Source organism: Pristis pectinata, chromosome 11 (assembly GCF_009764475.1).
Source record: "Pristis pectinata isolate sPriPec2 chromosome 11, sPriPec2.1.pri, whole genome shotgun sequence".
NCBI lineage: Eukaryota > Metazoa > Chordata > Chondrichthyes > Rhinopristiformes > Pristidae > Pristis > Pristis pectinata.
In genome coordinates, this window is record NC_067415.1 from 66,682,606 (window position 1) to 66,694,522 (window position 11,917).

At 42.9% G+C, this 11,917-nt stretch overlaps 1 non-coding gene across 1 annotated transcript; it reads left to right on the forward strand.

The window, feature by feature from the left end:
* The first annotated feature begins 11,030 nt into the window (after nt 1-11,030).
* On the forward strand, nt 11,031-11,230 carry LOC127576315 (U2 spliceosomal RNA). Its single transcript, XR_007957217.1, has one exon. It is a non-coding gene; the product is annotated as a U2 spliceosomal RNA (small nuclear RNA).
* Nucleotides 11,231-11,917: the final 687 nt, after the last annotated feature.

An 11,917-nucleotide genomic window follows, 5' to 3' on the forward strand; every position in this document is an offset into this window, starting at 1 on the left:
AACAATGGCCAACGTAAGCTTGAGAGCCATCACCTTGCAATCTGTCTGGGCATGTTGCAGCCCTTGTGACTTAATATAGGGTTTAATATTTTCTTTCCACAGGTGTGGCTTGCAGCGGTTAGCATAACACCCTACAGCACCAGCGATCCGGGTTCAAATCCAGCCACTGTCTGGAAGGAGTTTGTACGTTTTCCCCATGTCTGCATGGATTTCCTCCGGGTGCTTTGGTTTCCTCCCACATTCCAAAAACGTACAGATTAGGAAGTTGTGGGCATGCTATGTTGGTGCCGGAAGCGTGGCAACACTTGCGGGCTGCCCCCAGAACATTCTACACAAAAAAGTGTATTTCACTGTTTGTTTCAATGTACATGTGACTAATAAAGATATCTTACCTTAATGTTCTTTTTTATTTTCTGCTTCTGTTTCTGACTGCTGGCATTCTAAATTTATTTTAAAAGCTATTACTTTTTAACCTTGGTCGCCTCTCTAATAGAGAAATTCATTCTACTCTTTTCATTCCTTCCCCCCCTCCCCCTGCAACTTGCTTTCACACTTTCCCAGTTCTGAGAAAGGGTCCTTGATCCAAAACATCTCCCTGTGGCTACTACGTGTTCCCAACATTTTCTATTTTTGTTTCTTCAAGCGATCTATAAATCAGTGAGGTTTCTCCTTGATCAACGGAAACATTTAAAAGCGTTTAATTTTATATGTGTCCTTAATCATGGACTTACATAATTTCCCGCAAGACGTGGCATAGTGACGCAGCTGGTAGAGCTGCTGCCTCACAGCGCCGGACACCCAGATTCAATCTTGACCTTGGATGCTGTCTGTGTGGAATTTGCATGTTCTCCGAGACTGCAAGGATTTCCTCTGGGTGCTCCAGTTTCCTCCCACATCCCCAACATGTGTGGGTTGGTAGATTAATTGGTCACTGTAAATTGCTCCTAGCATTAGGTGAATGGCAGAATCTTGGATGGATCTGAAGAGAACATGGGGAGAATGAAAAAAATGAGATTAATGTTGGATTGATGTAAGTGGTCGGTTGATGATTGGGTGGACTTGATGGGCCAAAGGTCCTGTTTCCATTCAGTAGGTCTCTATGAATCTGCATCCCAGTTCTGCAAACATCTGTTTATGAATTCATGTGTTCATCCCACTCAAATTCTGCCAATCTAAGTTGTCTCCAGGACCTCCGGATGAGCTGCCTAAGATTCTCCTTGGCCCTGATCTTGTGATCTAAGTCTCAATCTTGCCTTCCCTTCCATCAGTCTCCTCTATTTCTGGGCAGTAATCCTCAAGATCCCAATGTCTGGCTCACTCCCAACATCACTACTCAGTAAATCCCTCCTCTCGTCCACAAGCCTCTGACCTCTGATTCCAAATTCACAGTATTTTTATTCTTGTACTCTGTGGGTCTCAGCTTTGAATTTTGTTGCTCTGGGCCCCAGTCAAAATTGTCAACAACTGGGAAATGACCTTTTGTGTGTTAGCTGTGAAATGAGAAGGTTTTGTGTTAGGTGGTGGCGATGAATGGCGATTGTTATTAGATGAGTGATGGAGATGTGTTTCCTGGAGCTGTGTGTGAGTGTTATGCACATTTGCAAGGTTTGGATTTGTTGATGCGTTCACTGACCTTGAACAAGTATGTCAACTGATTAAACTTTTGCAACCAGATCTTAAGGACATAACTCAAGGAGTTGACTACCCTGGCATTCTCCTCTGACTGGAGCTGTATTTCTGCTCCGTAGGATTTCCTGGGCCCCTGAGCATGAAAGAATGTATACCAAGTATTCCCTTTGACTAATATTTCTGGAAGTTCATGAAGCCTTAAGTCTCGTGGGCGACTGGATTTGAAAAAAATTGAAAAAAATGCCAATGTTTTCCCAATCGGCTGCTATTACGGAACTCCTCCCAGCTACAGCAACATTTCACATCACTTTTTAGAGGTGCTTGCTTGGCAGTAAGTAATGTAGTCAAATTTTAAGTTGTGTTGGACACGTTGTACAGAGCTGCTGTTGAGGTTTCTAACCCATGAATGGACAGCATAAGATTGGTGCTTTGTCTGCATTAGAACCAATGGCTGTGCCCTGTGATTTCTGTAACTATATTTCTGATCTGTCATATTTAGTTCCTTTATCTTGTCTTGATTAAAGGGTCTGTACTTTCATGAATTCTATGTAGGTATAGTTGCCTGGCTCAACAATTTCCATAGACTCACTGAAATTATAATCTTTCATTATGTCCCATCTCTCTCTGATTTTCAATGGTTTCTCTACTTTAAGATGGAAATATTGTACCTCAGAGATTACAACCTGCCTAATGTCACATTTTAATTGCTCTACTGAGGAAGACACTCATTTAATCCTATCTTTCTCTGTTATTTAGTGATGTCATTATTTTAAAGAGAGCATCTGCTGTAATATGGTGGGTTTTGTCCGATCTCCACTTGTTCTTCTTAAAATACAACCTCGTCAGATTCTCACCATGTATTTGCCTGAAAGCACCTCCTGTAGCCTGTTAGATTGAACCAAAACCAGAAGGTCCATTGATTTATAATCACTTTATTATATAATTTCTGTTGGAAACTATTATCTGACATTAATCACATTAAAATCTATCCAGAATATATTTGCTAATCTGTTTAATTAATCCAGATTCCCTTGAATGTATTTTGTAGTAGCTACCTTTCTACGTGATTTGCATTTTACAGAAAATGTAATATTATTATTAAACATGTTTTTCTCATTCTTCTGAGTAACATGAAGAGTAGGGGATATAGAAAACAGTTTCATGCAAGATTGTTCACCAGACAGATTATCTTTCAATCAAATTATAATCATTTTATTCTACCTATTGCCAAACTACTTTCCAAACATCTTTATTCATTTTCCCTGAACTCAATTATTGTGACAAAAACAAATTATACTGTCTGAGTATCGTAATTTGACCTATGTCTTGGGAAAAATTTCTTGTCCAGTGTTTGAGTGGTTAATATTAAGAAGGAAAATAATTTGGTTATTTCTTGACTCTTTGGTTTAGAAATTCATTTGGACAAAAAAAAAGGCAGTGAGGATTTGAAACGTGACTCAAACTGGTGAAGAGTGATTTTGTTGATGTCTTTGCACCAATTGGGAAAGTTGATTCTTTATTTTTCATCAAAATCTTTGTCTGTCTTGACACTTTATTCCGGCATAAAATTCCACAGATGATATTACTAATCGTGTAAATCCACCTGCAGTTAGGTTTTCAACCTCACTAGAATGAAAACCAACAGCTTATATTTTACTAGAGGATAATCTTACTAATTTTACTAATTTTCTTGCTAATTACTAATAATCTTACTAATTTTACAAATTCCATTTCCCCTGAAATTGAGCAATTTAAAGGGCCGACAAACAAATTGTATTCTTTGTCCACACTGTGACTTCCTGAGACCCCAGATGGAGCCTCACACATTTGCGTGGCTTGCTTTGCTGTGGAGTTTTAGGCTATGCCATGTGTAGCCTCCTAATCTCAGGATCATTCCAGTCTGCTGGTGCACAGCCATATCTCACAGTTTGGTCTTACAGTTGCATTGAGGAGATGGCCTTAATTCCATTCTCAAAACATGAAGAATTCATATTCTTTTATTTCAGCCCACTAGAGCAGACAAAATGTGCCAGGATACTTATTTATATTACAGGCTTCCTCAAAGTGTAGGCATTTATTGATTGTGTTCATGCCCTTGCAGAGATCTCCCTGCCAAGAACACCTGACTGTAGCCCTGGAATGCCTTTGTGCCCTCCTCACCCCACCTGACACAAAGTTAATGTGTTCTGTGGGCAGTATTTCCCACCAGCCTGTTAATGTCCTTCTGACCTCTTGGAAACATTCTCCCATTGCACTTCCAATCATTGCAACTTCTGTTTATTTAGTGGAACACTCTCCAGCAACTGGAAGAGTATGCTTGTATTGTGGTATGTCCCTTTAAGAGCAGGCTTCAGAGATTGTACCTATTAGGCTAAATGTTGACAGCTTTGAGAATAAGGATTACATCAATAAAAAAGAACACCCTAAAATGTAAAGCATCAACTTACACAGCAACTTTGCACAGGTATTACACAGGAAAGCCTGACAGGGCTTTTTGTTAACCTTGCTAAACGTTCTTGCTTCTTATGTAATTTTCACAAACATCCTGAGCATAACCCACAAAATTAAAATTAAAAGCCATTAAAAGACAACAGCTCATTATCTAGCTCTCAGGATTTTATATAAAAAAAATAGTCCATGCATTCAGTTTACAAAGAAGAGAATAGTGTCTCTACTTGGAGCACAATTGGGAAATGCACCTTCAAAGCATATGAAGTTCCAAGTGATAGGAAGACAGAACACATTTCCATTGAAAACTGCAAAAATAAAAACGTCCACAAATAATGGAATTTCAGTAGATTTGTTTTCTTTCTATTAAATACATGCCTTGATATATTTAAAACTGGTACAGTTGAATTAATAAAGCTGAAAACAGGTATAATACTAAAAACTTTATTTTAATGAGTGTGTCAAATCCTCCATTTTAAGAGACTGAAAATTACTTTAAAGAACTGTATTGAATTTAATCATTTTACTACTTTATATCAGTCACTATTCTGAGAAGATATTATTTTATCTGCTTTGAGCAATCCTTTAAATTGTGCTTACTGGAGATTATATACATAAAAAATTAATACAATTGTAAGACCTTGAATCAGTGGCATCATGTATTTTTAAACAAAGGGAGGAGTAGACTTTGTAGATTGGCATTAGTTTAGATGTGTTAAGTTTTAAACCAGCACAAAAATAGGTGTGGAAATTTATGAGGAGACATTTCAGATTGCAGACCCTTCATTGGAGCTGGCAAAGAGAAAACAAATTAGATTTAAGTTCCAGAGAGGAAAGAGCAATAGGAATATCATTGATAGGCTGAGACCAAGGTTGATAAGGTGATAAATTGTTGATGAAGCCATCTGATAGATAGGTTAATGAGGCCCTAAAGATAGAGAGATAGAGGGAGGGAGAGAGAGAGGACAAACAAACAACAGACAGGTAAATGCTGTGAAATGTACACCAGAGCTGTTGGAAATGCTCAGTAGATCTGCCTGCATCAATGGAGATAGAAAAACTAAATTAATATCACAAATGGATAATCAATAGCAGAAATGGCCGATTCTGATACAAACAGAGAAAGAGAGTTACCTGAGATTGTTGCATCTGATATTGAATCCCAAAGGCTAGAACTTTACAAGATGGGGAAGGTGAAGTGTTGTTCTTCAAGCTTGTGTCAGGCTTCATTGGAATAGTGCAGGAGGCCGCAGACAGTTCAGAGTGTGAGTTGGGTGGAGCATTAAAGTGACAAGCGAATGGAAGATCACAGTCACAGAATGAGGTCTTCTGTAAAGTTGTTATCCATTCTGCATTTGGTTTCTCCAATGTAGAGGGGATCACATTGTGAGCACCGAATGCAGGACACTGGATTGGAAGAAGTGTAAGTGAATCACCGCTTCACTTATGAGTATTGATGGTGGAAAGGGGAGATGCAAAAGGACAGGTGTTGCATCTCCTGCAGTTGCGTAAGAAAGTGCCGTGAGAAATGGGCTGGTTGATCAAGATGTGAGAGTGAACCAGGGAGTCCTGAAGGGCAGAATCAGAGTCAAATGTTCCCACCACCAAATGATCCTCCGGCCTCCCTCCTTCCCCCACTCACTTGGAGTCAGATGTTCCCACCACCACATGATCCTCTGGCCTCCCTCCTTCCCCCGCTCACTCGGAGTCAGAGGTTCCCACCACCACACAATCCTCCGTCCTCCGTCCTTCACCTGCCCACTCGGAGTCAGAGGTTCCCACTGACGCACATCCCTCTAGTCCTCACTCCCCTGCTTGCCCAGACACCTCTGCTCCCACACTACACCACTTTCTGCTCCTCTCACCCTTTTCCTCCCCAGGGCCTCCCTCTCTCCAGGCTTCACCTTCTGGTGCCTCTGCCCTGTTTCTTCCCCCATCTACGTCTAATTCTGCACCCCATCTTGCACCTCCTTCAGACTACCTCCAACCATCATTGTCCTCCCCCTCTACCCTGACCTCTCCACCTGCTCCCCCTTTTTTCCCTCCCCTCCATCCACTCCCTATCCTTCATCCCACTCTTTTCCCCCGTACCACTCCCAACCCCTCTCTCCCCTTTCTTTTCAACAGCCCAGTCACTCTCACCGCTTCCCCTACCTTTCCTACTCTGGCTCAGATTCTAACCCCTGCAGGGTCTTTACTATACCCCTGACCTCCCGCTCTCTGAGGCTGAGCGGTCTGTTCTCACCAAAGGCTTCACCTTCGTACCTCTACGCCACCACCTCAACAAATTCCGAGCCTGTCACGATGCCAAGCTCTTTTTCCACTACCTTCGCCTCCCTGCCTTCTGCTTTGGTAAGGAGACCTTCCAATGACGTGTTCTCCCGCCTCCAGCCCTCTTCCACCTGGACACCCCCACCAGGCCTGTTATCTTCTCTAGACCTATTCATAGCCAACTGTTGGTGCGACATCAGCCGTCATGACTTTCTGCTCTCCTCACCCAGTCCAACTTCACCCCTTCTGAATGGTCTGCTCTCCACTCCCTCCAGACCAACCCTGACATAGTCATCAAATCAGCCGACAAAGGTGCAGAGGCCAGACACCAACTCTCGGACACTTCCTCCTACCTACCCCTGAACCATGACTCCACCGAAGACTGCCAGGACATTATCTCCTGCACCATCACAGACCTCATCAGCAGGGGAGATCTCCACCCCATAGCTACCAACATGATAGTCCCACAACGTAGGACTGCCCACTTCTACCTTCTCTTCAAAATCCACAAGAAAGACTGTCCTGGCAGCCCTATTGTCTCCGTGTGCCAAATGCAGACTAGGTGACCATTTCGTAGAACACCTGCGCTCTGTCCGTAACTACGATCTTCATCTCCCCGTTGCCAGTCACTTCAACTTCCCCTCCCACACTATCACTGATATGTCAGTCCTCGGCCTCCTCCACTGCTGACAGAAGTCCAAGTGCAAACTGGACAGCACCTAATTTTCCTTCTTGGGACCTTGCAGCCTAATGGCACGACCATCAAATTCTCCCACTTTAAGTAAACCAAACCCCCCCAACCCCGCCACATTGCATCTTCTTTTCTTCCTTTTCCTAGCCTGTCTCTCTTTTTTCTCCTTACTATCTTTTTTCTCTCCTTTTCCTCTCTTCCCATCACCTCATGCTGTCTGCCTCCATACCTGTGACCCATCCCCTGGTGGATCTGCCCTCCCTTCCTCCTCTGCATCTACCTATCACCACCTTGTGCCCACCTAGCCTCCCCTCTTCTGTCCACCTAACACTGCTCTGCTTTTCCTCCCTATATATTGGGCTTCCCCTTTTCCTATCTTCAGTCCTGATGCAGGGTCCTGAGCCAAAACATTGACTGTCTGCTTTTCTCCACTGATGCTGCCTTACCTGCTGAGTTCCTCCAGCATCTTCTTGTTTCTTCATCTAGCTTCCAGCATCTGCAGCCCTTTGTTTCTCTATCTACCCTCACCGTCCCACCCCCCCTTCAGCATTCAGAAAGGACCTTTCTCTCCACAGCCCCATTATCTGCTCTTCTCTTTCCTCTTCCCACTTAATATCTACCAAGTTTGCAGCTGATACAACCGTAGTGGACCGAATCTCAAATAACGATGTTGGAGTACTGGAAGGAGATAGAGAGCTTTGTGACATGGTGTCAGAACAATAATTTTTCCCTCAATGTCAGCAAAATGAAAGAGCTGGTCATTGCCTTCAGGAAGGGGGTGGTGCACATGTACCTGTCTGCATCAATGGTGCTGAAGTCGAGAGGGTTGAGAGTTTCAAGCACCTTGGAGTGAACATCACCAATAGACTTGCCTGGTCCAACCACGTGGATGCCATGGCCGAGAAAGTTCACCAGTGCCTCTACTTCCTCAGTAGGCTAAAGAAATTGGTCATATCCCCTTTGACCCTCACCAACTTTTATTGGTGCACCATAGAAAGCATCCTATTTGGATGCATCACGACTTGGTACGGCAACTGCTCTGCCTGGGACTGCAGGGAACTGCAGAGAGCTGTGGACACAGCTCAGCACATCACGGAAACCGGTCTCCCCACCATGGACTCTGTCGATACTTCTTGCTGCCTCGGTAAAGCAGCCAGTATCATCAAAGACCCCACCAACCCCGGACATTCTCTCTTCTCCCCTCTCCCATCTGGTAGAAGATACAAAAGCCTGAAAGCACGTACCACCAGGCTCAAGGACAGCTTCTATCCTGCTGTTATAAGACTATTGAACAGTTCTCTAGTATGGTAAGATGGATTCTTGACCTTACAATCTATCTCGTTCTGACCTTGCACCTTATTGTCTACATGCACTGCACTTTCTCTGTAGCTGTAACACCTTACTCTGCGTTCCGTACTGTTTTATCTTGTACGACCTCAATGCATTGTGTAATGAATTGATCTGTATGAACAGTATGCAAGACAAGTTTTTCACTGTACCATGGTACAAGTGACAATAATAAACAAATTCCAAATCCAGTTCCAGCATTAGCCTCATGAACCATCTCAGAGCCCAGAGAACTGAAAGCTACACACACATGCATACAATAAAACACATCAGTAAAAATCTAATACAGTGACTTGCATTGCTTGATACAAAAAAAATATGTGCCAGCTGATCAGCCTCCTTTGAATCATTAACAAAAATAACGAAAATAAATAATTTTACTATCAACTATTTGCACCTGTTCACCAATAACTTGTACATTTTGGCTTCTGTCAAAGCTGCTCAGCACCAGTTTTTATCAAAAAAGAGATTTTATTCATTTACACTCCTGGCACCTCTCAGGGAATCAGGACAGAAAACAACATATAATTTTAAAATATGAGATATCAGCTGGGTTACACTGACCTCAATACCTGAATTCACAATGTGACCAAAGGTCTCTGACTGGAAATATTAACTTAATAAGTTGAGCCATAATTTCAGTCTTAATTCATAAAATCTATTCTACCACTGACTTGATAGCCATTATTAATTGTGTTATCAGTGCAAAGAATGAACTCTTCCTGATTGCTTCCTAACTCTTTGCTCTTTAGCCAAGTATTGATATAATTCCATGAATTGCTCCATAACATTTTCCTCTTTACAGGAGGTAAGTTAATAAATCTGTGAATTCTAAGTTCATGCTTCTATCCCTGCTTTTATTAACAGCAAATGCCTGACAGAAATAAAATAACTAGGTTTAATTTCGTAATGTTTTGCCAGCATTATAAAAACCCAAAAACATGTTTTCCTTAGAGTGCAACACAGTATTAACCAATTATAGGTCACCTTGCATCACTAAGAAACTTGGAGCACTTCCTGTCATTATTCAGCCTGGAGATGCTGACGTGTGATATCCATGTCAGAGCCACAAGTGATGACATCACTCCCTGTATAATATCTTTTTTGTTCTGGGGACATCCATCATTGGACACTTCCATGACATCATGGGAGAACATGAGTGCTCATGTGCAGGGCTGGACTGAGAGGGTCAAGGACCTCAGATCTCCAGGCTACACTATCACCCATCTTTGATTTGTATCAAACCCTAACTCAATGTCCCCATTTTTCCACATACAAGAGGTGGAATAGCTGGATAGCTTTCAATTTCCAACTTCCTTCCAGTCTCCACCAACAATGACCAACCAGACTGATCAGCACCATCCCACTCCACTGCAAACTGTAGTCCATCCTACTCATAATTACAAGCTCACCCTTCACCTAGTGCTTGGTTCCACCACCTTTCCACATCATTTGGCCTATAGGCACAGTTTTGGCCAATTTGGCCAATAGGCCTCCAAACCTGGCCTTGGGAAAGGATGCCTTGGAAAACATGCAACAGTCAATTAGTTGTCACTGAGTTATAGAGTTGATGACCCGTTACATCTGAGCTAAGCTAGTGCACAATGATAGGTACATTGGAAGTTCTAGATAATTCATTGCCCAAAAATTAGATTGTGTTGTTGTGTTTCGTTTTCAGTACTATGCATCTGAAAATGAGTTTAACCCAGAATGAACACAGTTACAGCCATGAAAATAAAGACATAAACTGGAGATTCTGGAAATCTGAAACAAACAAAAAATGAAATGCTGAAGATACTCAGCAAGTCAGGTACATCAGTGGAAAGGAAAACATTTCAGTCAAAGATCCTTTGTCAGAATGGGTGTCAACTGGTTCCAACATTTTCGTCTTTGCTTTGTAATTGCCAGCATTATCGGATTGCATCATACCACTCGAGAAATTTATGATTTGTATATCAGACAAATAACCAATGTTGTCAATCCTTGTGAAATGACAATTGGGAAAATTGCAGGTATAAATTGAAACGGTACTGTTGTTTGGTATTCACAAACCAGCAGGTCTCCATTATTGTTTGATCTCTAACAACACCATCTGAAGAACCACTCATACTGAAAGGCCAAGGTTTTCCAGACTGCTGCAAAGATTTCTGGAGATTGTTTGCTAAAGCCACAAATCACTCCACACATACTACTGAACTTAGCTGTCATGTCAGCTTTTGGCAAGTGCTGAGACTTTGAGCCACATGGAGACTGGAGCTGCAGATGTAATAACCCTCCCTGGGTGTCAGCAGAACAATCTTGTGGTAGAATCTCTCTAAACTAAAAGTACATCAAGTTTCTTTCTACTCCAAAGCATAAAGGTAACAACAGGTGATTGAATACAATTTCAATAATTACAATTGCATTGTTTACTTCAATATTTTTGGTTGTGGACAGCAGGTTCCACAGTTACAATTACATTATTACAATGGGAGCACAGCTTAATTGACCAACCTTGAATGTTCAATCACCTTATTGGGAATTCAGACATGCCAAACAGCCTTTGTTTACCAGTGTATTGAGGGATAGCTCTCTGGATACTCAAACACCCTCAATATTGTTTGACATCTATGACCATGATCATATGTTAAATGGCAAAATAGCCATCGCTTCTCGGCCTTTTGGCTAAGATCAAGTGTAGTATCGATTCGTGGTGGATCTCAACCGACACCAACATTGAAGGAAAGATATTGAGGACTCTTCACAATCAAGCAGCCGCCTGATGAGAGCTTAACCTGCTGACACAGAGGAGGATCCTAATGCTGACTGGGAAACCAGTCTAACTCCTCTGTTCAGCAACCACATCAGGATGGCGGCAGCGACAAGCACCTCGGGAGGAGGAATCCACAATACTATCAGGGTGACGGTGAAGGACCTCAGCGATGGGAACCCTTTCACAAGGGACCTCTTCATCAGGAAGGTCCTGCTGGATACGTGGAAGTTCGAGGTGAAGGACATCTACTGCCTCCAGGACTTCACGGGTAATGGGTACTTTGACATTACCTTCAAGTACCCGGCTGGATGGCAGAAGCTGCTGGAGGACTTTCAGGAGAAGGGGAACGAAGCTCTGCTGTCACTGCTGAAGGTACAGCCTCTCTTCACCCTTCCCACCCAGAAGGAACATGCGGTAACGGTGCACATGTTTAACCTACATGTGTCCGTGGTGGATGTCCTCACCTTCCTGGCTCGGTACGTCGACGGAGCGGGAAGTTGCGTCGACGTCAAGGACCTGTTTGGGATCTGGACCAGCAAGCGCCAGGTGAAGGTCAAGTTGAGATTCGACACAAATGGATCCATCATCCACCCCCCCTCAGCGTTTGCCATCGGAGGGAACCGTGGATACATGGTGTACACGGGACAACCCAGGGTGTGTCACAACTGCAGCAAACCCGGACACGTGGCGGCCCAGTGCAGCGCAGTCATCTGCAAGAACTGCAAGCAGGGAGGTCACCAGACAAAGGACTGTCAGGAGAGCAAACGTTGCAACCTGTG